We start from the raw sequence: 12,394 nt of genomic DNA on the forward strand, positions 1-12,394 counted from the left end.
GTCCAGCCTGTGGCCCTTGCAGCACTACTGGAAACAGCTGTGCGACAGCTGCGGGCAGGCGGGACACTGGTAGACACGAGGAAAGGCCAGCTTCCTTTCTCCCAGAAGAGCTTGAATTTCGGTACTTTACTGCTCTGAGGAGGAGTAGTGCTGCACAGGTAGATACAAGCGGAAGCCCACAGTAGCTCCCTTCCTTAGTCACACTTGCCTGTTTCTGTGCAAACACTACACCTCCATACCACATCTGTCTAAGGGCAGAGGTGTCCATGTTGGTAAAATCAAATTTGTGTGGTGTTGGGTGTGTTGTATACTTCATGCAGCATCCACACAATACCTAAACTTTTGTTGATAAATACGGGCTGATTTCCAAGGTTCCACTAATAAAAGCTATGCTGGAAAGAAGAATCCTGTACATTGTCTTTTTTACTAGTCATGTTCTTGGGTAAGGGTATCTTAGTTCGGGTTTCTATTGCTATGAAGAGACACTGTGACCACGGCAACTCTTATAAGGGAAACCATTTAATTGGGACTGGCTTACAGATTCAGAGGGTTAGTGCATAATCGTCATTTGGAGAAACATGGAAGCATGCAGACAGACATGGTGCTGGAGAAGTAGCTAAGAGTTCTGCATCTCGATCAGCAGGCAGCAGGAAGAGAGAGTGTCAACTGGGCCTGGCTTGAGCATTCGAAACTCAGCCCACCCAACGGTGACACGCTTCCTCTAAGCCACACCTCCTCTAACAAGGCCACAGATCCTAATCCTTTCAAATAATGCCACTCCCTATGAGTATGGGGACCATTTTCAAGGGGATAAGAAGATATGTGTTGTAATGTGCTAGGAAATAAAGCCACAGAATACCAAGACCTGTCACAAGGTTCGAGGACTGAACATAATCCTGCAAGTCCAGCCAAAGGCTTGGAAGGCACTGAAGATCTCTTGACTGGGAAGCCCCTACTAACTGATGAGAATACATCTGCATTTAAAATTTCTGTCACCTAGTGAGGTTCCTCCACATACCCTGTTTGTATGATCCCCTTGCTACATTGTCCTCACAGCTCAAGGTTGGCCTCAGGAATCTGAATTGCAATTCTGTATTTCTCAGTAAGTGCTATTGACTTTTGCCTCCCTATCTTTCAGTTAACAGTAACTTTGGAATCAATTACCAAACTGCCATAAAATGGATTGGGTACACTTCATCCTTATTTCATTGTCTACGGGGAAATACTGTGGTGTGCTGTTGTGCACTTCTTTGATTATTGGTAACATTAACATTTGTTGCAGGTTGATGTTCCCTTCCTGTGAACTGCCTCTGTACAGTGTTCCACTGTGCTGTGTCTCACTGATGTTTTGATTGTATAGTCTATTTAGAAAGACTTCCAGGGCCAGTCATAGTGGCACACACCCTTATTTCCAGCACCTGGGAGGTAGAGGCTAGGTTGGTCTGTGTAAATTTGAGACCAACTTGGTCTTCATAGCAGGTTCTAGGCCATCCAGGGCTACATAGTGAAACCATGTCAGAAAGCGAGAAGGAGAGACAGACTGGACCCAAGGCCTTTACTAGGCAAGTGCTTCATCAGTACACCTTCCTCTCTATTTTGACTTAGACGACGTCTCACCAAGTTGTTCCATCTGGCCTTTAGTTCATTTTTTTAACTTAGGCAGTCTCCTCACTGGAGTGGTAGGCATACTCCTCCATGCCTGACTTCCACCCACAAAATCATAAAAGACCTTCTCCAGCAGCAGTTCTGGTACCACATTTTGAAAAGTTTGCTCTTGTATGCAAGTGGGGTTCCTGTATGATGTGTGGTAACTCTAAGTTGACATGGTTTTCCCAAGGCATGACTCACAGGTTTAAGTCACAGGTCTTGTCATTCCAGCCATGTGTCTGCCAGGTAGCCTTACCATTTCCTTCACCCGGTAACCTCGGCTTCTTCCAGGCAGCTGCTGAAATCCCAGGTTGTCTCCTGTGATGACTTCTATCACAAGTTGTTTTGTCTGTTGGAGATTTCACAGAAGTCAGCTGTGCAAGCGAACTTGCTTTGTGTCTGGGTTTTCTGCCCTTGGCTTGTAGAGCACTGTATTGTCACTGTATTGATCTTTTTTCAACACCCCCCCCCAAGGAATTCCATAATGGGAGAATATAGTTACTCACTTTCCTGTCATGTGTGTTTAAGTCTTTCCTAGTTTCTGCTGCTATTATTAAAGCAGCGCTGACCCACATATTCTTACCCAGGTGCATGTGCTTTTGTTCGTCTGGGATGACTGTTGGAAGTAGATTGGCTAATCCATGTAGTGTGTAAGTTTTACATGCTGCTGTGACTGCATCATCATACATGCATGCTAGTCATGAGTACTTGTCCCCCCTACCCATGCTAGGGCCCAAACACATACCACTGAGCTTCAGCCCCACATCTACAAAAGAGCATTTACCACTTACATCCTTAGGAACAAAAGTGTGTGTGTGTGTGTGTGTGTGTGTGTGTGTGTGTGTGTGTGTTTTCAGTATCTCCCCCTACTCCCCTGCATAACTTGCTCGTATGTCTTCTGTTTCTTCAGAAGGAAATAGAAAATTCTTTGCTGTATTCTAAAGCTCATTGTGGCCTGGATGTGGTGTCATGTATTAAAGTTCGACCTCCCTCCCCATGAGATATTAAAAGGATGGAAATTCAATCCAAATGTTGTGTGCAAAAGGGACCTTTGTGAGGGGTTTAAGATGGAATGAGGTCATCAGTGTTTCTGTGGAGACAGGCGGGAAACCAGAGCACATGCCCACATCCTCTCCCTGCCTGTTGTCATGTGGTACTTAATTGCCACCTCAGGTCCCTGCCAACAAGATGGTATGTCCTGGACCTTAGGCCAGGATCGTGATCCACAATAAACTTTTTGTAAGTTATCCTGTCTTAAGCTCTACATTTTATTAAAGTAATGAAAAACGGGCCATACAAATATTGTAATTGGGCCAGTTGAGGTGGCACATGCCTTTAATCCCAGCACTTAAGAGGCAGAGGCAGGCGGGTCTCTGAGTTTGAGGCCAGCCTGGTTCATAGTTCCAAGACAGCCAGGACTACATAGACCCTGTTTCAAGAAAACAAAACAAACCACAAATGCAGTATTAGAGTTTGAGTACAATCCATCTTCCATTCATTTTTGTAAATGGACAAACGTAGATATTGAGATACTTTTTTGTTCAGAGACACAGCAGTTCCAGCCTCATTTCTTGACCAGAAACTTCTTTACCCTGAATGAGCTTTGGTGGTAGGAGAATAGTGTGGAGAAACGGTAGCATCAAGATTATTATAATGAAAGAAACAAGTGATAGAGAGGACTAAAAACCCTCCCCCACCAAGGGTTGATATATAGTAGAGCATGGCAGACAAAGTTCACACTACTAGAATATAGTATACTTAGGAAAGTGTAGCATTTGACATTGAACATTTAACCTTTCTTACTTCCAAGGCCCAAGTACTTGTTTCAAAGTGCTTTCTTTATACTTTTTAAATTCTTTCTGTTTCTACCATTATCCGTGCATTACTGGTTCAGTTGTCTTTTCTAGGACACAATCTGGAAATCCCAGCAGGTGCCCTCTTCATCTAGACCCGTGCCTGTAGCAGAACTACATTGGCCCTTGTAGAACTCCAAGTGACTTATGCTTATTCCCAAACTGTATTTTTTTCTACGCCTTATTGTCTTTTTATATACAAATACTACAGTCTTATTATTGTAATTTTAAATAACAAAATCACACATAACGTTTCAACTTCTATGATCCCTCAAAAAACAAAAACAATACAAGTACTCGGGAGGCAGAGGCAGGTGAATCTCTGTGAGTTGAAGGCCAGTCTGGTCTACAAAGAGAGTTCCAGGATAGCTGGGGCTATACAGAGAAACCCTGTCTCAAAAAGCAAACAAAACAAAAGCAAAAACCCAAACACAGGATATTGTTGACCTTTAAATCAACTTTAGTGGAATCTCAGTCACATGTTATAAAACGTTAAATATCACTGGCCCTTGGAAAACTGGCCTTGCCTCTTGCTGGACACTACAGCAAGAGAGCTGGCCCCTGCACTCAGGAGAGATAGCCCCACCCCTCACCACAGGCCAACATGAACTGACCCTAAGGGCATGGACTGACCAGCTCAGCTACCACCCAGGGCCTTGGATTGGCCCACCCTAGCATCTACCCCATCTAGGACCTGCTGGAGCTCATGAAGGGATGAGTCCTGCAGAGAGATACCCACAAGATCTCCAAGACTCAGGGCGGCCACAGGATATCCCAGAGGAGTTCCAGAGAGAATCCAGTGATGACAGTGTCAGAAACCAGAGGCCTTGAACCAGACTAGTGACTCATTGCAATGAACATTTGCTAGTAAAGCTGGTAGGACAAAAGGGTACACTGTGTGACACACTGAGCCCCCCAGTGACACCAGGACAGATGATGTGTTGGAGAGGCAGGAAAGACGGAGAAGCAAAGAGGTTTTATGTTGTTGTTTTGGTTTCTTTTGTTCTTGTTTTTTTTTTTGTTGTTGTTGTTGTTTGCTTGCTTTGTTTTGTTTTATTTTGTGGGGGGATGCTGCAGGGTTGAGGGGAAGATGGGGGGACTGGGGAGGTGGGAGGAATTGGGGTGCATGATGTGAAACTCCCAGAGAGTCAATAAAGAAGTTAAATTAGAAGAAAAATTAAGTATCCAGCAAATTTTTATCACTATATGGACATTTATCTTTTGGGGGGAAATTTTATTATATTTTTACATTTTACATTTAAGCCTATAGTCAATCAAGTGAATTTTTGTGGAAAGTATAAGGCATGTGTCTAGATGGGTTTTTTACTCCATATAGAAATATAAAGAAGTCTCTATTCCCCTGAGAGAGAGCACTGCAGGGTTCATCAAAATCAGCCTGAGGGACCACTCAGTGAAAACTCAAGAGAGAGAGACACTGAGGCTGATTGTCCTGTTGGGTGTGGGATTTGTTAGACTTATTAATGCCACAGAAAGACAGCATGGCAGGGACTCTGAAGAGAGTTTAGGTGCACAAGGCAAAGCAGGGGTCCACTCTTGAAGGTTTCAAAGAGGGAGGAAGGTTTCATGATACAGTGATGAGTAGCCCATAGTATGTGCTTGCAGTCAGGTTGTCTCTGATTCCTGATTGGCAGGGAAGGGACAGGTTCTACCCTTGGTTTAATGTGTATCCATCATATGGGGTGTTCTGCTTGTAGCCTCTGATAGCTTAGGGTACTTGATAAACTTCTGCGGTGGCTTGAATGGCTCCCACAGGTTCATGTATTTGAATGCTTAGTCTCCAGTTGGTGGACATGTTTGGGAAGGATTAGGAGGTGTGGCCTTATTGGAGGAATTGTGTCACTGGGGTGGATTTTGCTGAAGTATAAGCCAAATAAACCCTTTTCTCGCCAACCTGCTTTTTAGTCATGGTGTTTTGTTGTAGCAATAGAAACCCTGACTCAGACAAGTTGGTACCATGGGTAGGGTATTGCTGTGGCAGACTTGACCTGTGTGCGTTTACCTCTACATTTTACATCTTGTTTATTTTAAAGGTTTGTATCCTTGTTTTGTCTGCAGACCATTAGACAAACTTGATTGTTAGTAATATTTTAATCTAAACTTACAGTTTTGGGGGTGGAGAGAGCTAGATTAACAGGATTTGGGTGGAATAGCAAACTTAACAGGCTGACAACAGGAGCCCAGTGTTTCCTGGTCATCTGTACTGAACCTGAGGCTGACTCCATGTATTTTAAAATAGACCATCAGATTTTAGTGCTTACACCTGTAAGCACTTGTTTTGTTTCATTCCATAAATTCTCATAAGTGATAGTTTCAATTAAGGTTGGTTTAAAGTATTTTAAAATTTCATTTTTGCCTTTGTTTTGACCCATGTGTCAGCTATGTGGGATTTTTTTTTATTCCATATATTTATTTATTTATGTGTGTACATGTGCTACAACCTGCCTATGGAGATCAAGTGTGAGATCATGGTCTGTGCCCTAACAATCCAGGTTCAGCCACTGGTCCTCCATAAGACAATCAAAAGAGATAAATTAATGGTGAAAACCATAAGAATGATTTGTTCATGTGGCCATATTGGGAGAAGGACAATGAGAGCCAGTAACCACATCCAAAGTCATCGGTCCTGACATGAGGTAAGTTTTAAGTAGAAAGCAAGAGATAGGCAAAAGTAAGCAATCTGACCAAGGGTCCTGCCCATCACTCCAAGTCTCTGCTGCAAGGCGGCTGACAAGTTCCTCTTCTGCCTGCCCCCAGGGCTCTCTAGTTGTCTTTTCCTCTAGAAAGAAAAGGTTGCTGGGAAAATTCTGTCTTGGGGCCCATCATTTTAGTAGTCTGATAGCAAAAGAGAGGTACAAATACCTTTTTAGAATATTTTCATTCCTGCAAGGTAGATGCTACAAGGGGACAGCTTATGGAAGTTGGTTCTCTTCTTACATGATGTGTGTGGGGATCAAACTCGGGGTCTTCTTGGTAAATGCCTTTGCCCATTGAGCCATCCTGCCAGTGTAGCAGTGTGTGTGTGTGTGTGTGTGTGTGTGTGTGTGTGTGTGTGTGTGTGCACTCTCCAAATATTAGGGGATTTTCCAAGTGCTTTTGTGTGTTCAAAAGTATATAAGGGGCCAAAGAGATGCTCATCTGAGTTCAATCCCCAGCACCTAGAGAGACAGACTACCAGAAATTGTCCTCTGGCCTCCATACACTCTGTGGTACAATCTGCTCCTACCCACATACATCATATATATACAATAGTAATATTTTAGAAGTGCTTCTATTTTACCACCTTTCTTAAAATTGTTTCAGCAGTGTAGACTTCCTGGTGGACAGGTTTTCTCCTCTATTAGCACTTGGAATGTCATTTTTTTTTTCTGTCAGGACTCATATACCCCAGGCTGGTCTTGAACTCACTGTGGAACAAAGGATGACTGTGAACTTCTGGTTGGTTCTCCTGCCTCTATCGGTCAGCAATGGGATTAGAGGTGTGCCCCATCAGTGCTGGGGATTGAACCCAGGACTTTATGCATGCTAAGCAAGTACTCTGTCAACTGAGCTACCTCCCAGCCCTTCCTTTTAGCACTTTGAAAATGTCCTGATGCCTTCTGGCCTGCCTTGTTTCTGATCAGAAACCAGTGGGTTGTCTTCAGTGTTCTGCTTTCTTTTCACCACAGGAAAACTTGCTTTTCACAAACAAGTTTTGGGGGTTGGAGAAATGGCTTTGCTTGCTCTTGTAGAGGACCTGGGTTCAGTCCTAAGCTAGATCAGTCCCTAACACCCACAACTATCGGTAACTCCAGTTGCAGGGGATCTGGCACCCTCCTGACTTGCACGGGCAACAGGTTTGCATATGGTGCACATACACACATGCGGGCAGAACAATCACAGAAAACAAAGTCTAAAATTAAAAGAAATTTTCATCTCTCGACATTCTCTTTAGTTCCTTGTGAAGGGGCCGTTCTTCAGACTTTCTTTAAATGCGAATCAAATGTACACATGAGCTGTTTATGCATTTTTCTACTGTTATTGCTATGTGTGTACATAATGGTTGTGCATGTGTGTTCCACAGGTTGTGTATGGAGGTCAGAGGACAACATTGTGCATTTAGTTCTCTCCTGCACTGTGGAGTTTATCATGGCTGAGACTCCACTTCTCTGTATCTGTTGTCTGTGTTTGCTACCTTCCTTATCACATGACAGACACCTGAGAGCAAGATTTGAGAGGAAAAGTTTACTTTGGTTTATGGTTTAGAAGGGTCTATCATGATAGGATAGCACAGTGGCTGGAGTGAGCAGCGCCTCCTTGTTAAACCATACCAAATAGGTCTTTAATAATAGGTCTTTAATAAGTCTGAGGTTCTTTATTATGGCTCCATCCTGGCCCCCTTCCTGTAGATGTAACCAACCATCTTATTACATAAGAAACACAGAGCCAATACAGAGATGAAAGCCAAGAGGTCAGAGCAATAGCTAAGAGCTAAAAACCTTACCCTTCACTGTGGCTGTACCTCTCCGAAAGAGAGCTACTTCCTGTGTCTGTCTTTTTTTGTAGAGTTTCTGTTCTGCCTTCTCATTGGTTGTAAACCCAACCACATGACCTCCTAGTCACTGCCTGTCTATACAGACCTCCAGGTCTTCTATGGTTGGTACTGAGATTAAAGGCGTGTGTCTCCAATGCTGGCTGTATCCTTGAACACACAGAGATCTAAATAGCTCTGCCTACCAAGTGCTGGAATTAAAGACGTGCACCACCATCGCCCAACTTTCGCTATGGCTTGCTAATAGCTCTGACCCCTGGGCAACTTTATTTATTAACATACAAGTCACATTTCAGTACAAATAAAATATCACCATGCCTTCCCCTCAAAAACCAGCCACTTTTGCCTCCTCCATGTCTCACTTGTCATCCCAACAGGAGGACTGGGCTTTCTGGTGCCTTCCTCCTTATGCTGTTGTTGGAAAACTGTCTTCTTAGAAAGCCAGGCAGGGTGATTGTTCACAAATACCATTCATTCTTCTTCCAAGGATCAGGGCTTGCATTTTCTATTTATCTTCCAGGGACTAGGACAGTTTCATATATTTTTGCTCAGTTTTATGGTTGTTGTAGGACGGGTATCTAATACTTCTAGCTAAGTTGTATCTAAAAGGAAAACAATAGCAATAAACAAAAGACTTTCTAATTTTATTTCAAATTAAAAACCCAAACCAATTTTCTTGGTTATTAATAAGGTTATGCCAACTCAAATACTATTTGTTGATTCTTTCCACACAAATTTAAATATCACCTATAAAGTGTACACTTCCTTTTATTTATTGTGCTATTAGTTTATGACTTTCCTAATGCGTCCTGTTTCTTCAAGATGTTATATTTTAAATAGAAAAAGTCAACCACAGATATAATATATAAAGGCAGAAGGTTACAACCCTACTGTGGTGGTTCAAAAGAAAATGGTCCCCAAAGGGAGTATGGCACTATTAGGAGGTATGACCTCGTTGGAGAAAGTGTGTCACTGAGGGGTTGGACTTTGAGGTCTTACTGTACTCAAGCTGTGCCCAGTGTCCCAGTTTACTTCCTGTAGAACTCAGCTCCTTCTCCAGCACCATATCTGCCTGCATGCTGTCATGTCCCATCATGATGATAATGGACTGAACTTCTGAAACTGTAAGCCATCCCAATTAAATGTTTTCCTTTATAAGAGTTGCTGTGCCCATGGCATCTCTTCACAACAATAGAAATCCTAACTAAGACATTCACTTTCAATGTCTTCCTCAGATTCCAGTCATTTTATATAAAAATAGATTGAGGAATGGGTATTTTAATTACTTTCTGCTTCTGTGATGAGACACCATGACCAAAGCAACTTATAAAAGAAAGCATTTAATTTGGTTTATGGACTCAGAGGATAAGAGTCCATGATGATGGAGCAAAGGCATGGTGACAGGAACCGCTGAGAGCTCACATCCTGATTTGCAAGAAGGAAACAGAGAACACACTGGGAATGACATGAGTCTTTTGAAAACTCAAAACCATCCCCAATGACACATCTCCTCCAAAAAGGCCACACATCCTCATCCTTCCCCCCAATACTTGGTCCATCAACTGGACCAAGTATTCAAGCATATGAGCCTATGGGGTCTATTCTTATTAAAACACCACATCCAGTAAGGTGGCATATACCTGTATTCACAGCCCTTAGGAGGTGGAGGCAGGACAACCAGGAATTTAAGGCCAGTTTTGTCCATATGTGTTGCAGGATATTTGATCACACTATGAACCCCGAGATTGTGCTATTTACTAGAAAAACGTGTTTCTAGTTGTGGTGTGGCTCAGCACTAGCACACACCTTTAATCCAAGAGATTTCTTCCTGGATATTGTAAACAGGATTAAATAAAGTCAACCATAGGTTAAGAGGCAGAGCAACAAACCAATGACAGGAATGAACAACAGAGAGTAAAAGGGAATCAGGAGGATAGAGAGACACACAGGAACTAGAAGGGAGGGACTTTGTGTTGCAGGAGTCTTGTTAGAGATAGTGTAAGAGAAAGGTCCTCTTTCTGGGATGTCAGTGGAGGAGGAAGGTCAGTCTTGTGCTTTTTGTGCCTATCTGAGCTAGCAGGTTATCACCCCAACAACTGGATCCCAAGTTTTTATTGGTAAAATTGAACAATTGAGATGTAGTTAAAAAACAACATATATGAGACCCTGTCAAATCCTGTCTCCTCTGCAAATATATAAACAAGGGTAGTAGTTAAACTCAGTTCCTTCTGTCTGTCCTATGTACTGTGTCCCAGCAGCCTACTTGGGCTTTTCAAATGTAAGTCTCTTTGTTTTTCATAGTGACTCTCTTTAGGAGAATTGCCTCTCCACACAAGCAACCAGCATGAAGCTTACACAGCTCATAAAAGCAAAGTTGTGGTCTGTGTGGTGTCTGCTCCAGAGTCCTGGGGTACCGTAGTTGTTGCTTCATCTCAGGACAGTCCCATTAGCTGCCTGCCAAGAATCTAAAAAGCCTGCACCATCAGACCTGTAGTCCTGTGTGTGGAAAATTCTTCTGGGATAGTACGCAAAGCAACTTTTCACATTCTTTCCCTGTTTCTAGTTGAATCATTAATGCTTTTATTATTGATCTTAAAGAGCTCTTTGAATATTGAGAAAATGCATTTCTTGTATTACAGATTGCCAGTATTTTAGTTGTGATTATTTGCTTTTCTGATGATGTTCTTAGGACATTAACTTTGAGTGATTTCCCACAGTTTCAACTATTCTGCAATTAGGTAAGCTGTCTGTGCCTGAAATTGGTGGCTCTCAGCCCCAGTGGTACCATGGGCCCCTGTGTGATTAGATGAACATGACACTTCTGAGCTTCTGGTGCTCATGTGAGCGGTAGGTGGTGACCCTGCCTAGGCCTCCCCACTTGGACACCATACGATCACTGCTCCCTTGTATTAGCGACTCTTTTTGCTGCTGTTACAAATGCCTGGCAAACACCACTTCAGGAGGGCATGGGCTGCTTTGGCTCAGGGTTTAAGAAGGGATAGCGGGGCAGCAGAGGCAGGGGAGTGGCCACATCGTGTCCAGTCAGGAAGCAGAGAGGCGTTCTGGTGCTCAGCTCATGCTCTCCTTTTTATTCAGTCCAGGACCTTAGCCAATTCTGTGGTGCCGCCCACATTCAGAGTGGGTCTCCCCTCCTCACACTGTCCTGGAAATATTCAATAGACACACCCAGATGTGTGTTTCCATGGTGATTCTAAATCCAGTCAAGTCGAAAATGAAGGTTAACCATCTCACTCTCCTTGCTTCTCCATAGCGTGGTCCGCACTTGCCGCATCTGATCTAGACTTTACTGCAGTGTCTACATGCTGCATCTTTTGAGTTGTGGGTCATTTTGAAGAACATTTTCATATATCCTTCATTCTTCTTCCCTCTGTTGTCTCATTTCATTTCTCGGTTCTTCCAAATTAGCTTTCTTATAAACTTGACAATTTTCTCCCGACTGTCTGAAATTCCATTTCAGTATCTAGGAGAGAATGTCTAGAAGGAAAATGGACCCTTAGGTGCGAGGGCCTAGGCAGAGCTGTGGGTCTGGGAACTCAAAGCACTGGGCAGCAGTTTTCACCTGGAAATGGCGCAGGGTTGACATGGCAGGCAGTGACATCACCCAGTGTGTAGGCTTCACGAGGATATTTCACCCCAGGGACTTGTCTAACCCAAATGTCAGTGCTGTTAAGGGGCCAGTGCAATGATGGACAAACTAACTGAACCCAGACTGCTGGGTGGTGTTACCTGGAGCATACTTGGGAGACGTGGGGAGGCTGAGAAAAGGTTGTGGCACAGTGTTCTAGAGACTCACCGGCCATGAGTTCTACAAAAGAGCGGGGCGGGGGGGGGGGGGGGGGGGAGGAAGCTGTTAACCATGGTTCACACGAACCTGTTGGGGAACACAGGTCTGAAAGTGACAGGGAGGGGAATGAGGTTACTGTTGTTCTCTGAAGGCTAAAGAAGGGCACAGAGCCTGTCGCTGCAGGTGGTGCTGTGGTTCCTAGTGGGAGGCGGGTCTACTGGTGAGATCTAGGTGACACAGTGAGAGAAACAGCAAGTCTGGACTTAAAAAAATCCGAGAGGGAAAGCGTGTGGCCAACAGTGTTTGGCATTTGGCCAGTGGCTCTTTCATCCTGCCCAGTGTGGTACCAGGCAGAGAGCAGTGCAGACTGGCTCATTCTCAGACTGTCTGTGACAAGATGAAATGGTATGCACAGTGATGGAGGGGCAGGGATGTGTAGGCTTCTCCAAGACCTGAGCCAGCATGGCCCATGCCAGGCCTGCAGAGCCATGTGGTGGACATTGGTGGGTACGTTTTTATTTGAACTGTTTTGAGGTCTAT

Source organism: Peromyscus californicus, unplaced genomic scaffold (genome assembly GCF_007827085.1).
Source record: "Peromyscus californicus insignis strain IS unplaced genomic scaffold, ASM782708v3 Scaffold_7__1_contigs__length_154581171, whole genome shotgun sequence".
NCBI classification, from domain to species: domain Eukaryota; kingdom Metazoa; phylum Chordata; class Mammalia; order Rodentia; family Cricetidae; genus Peromyscus; species Peromyscus californicus.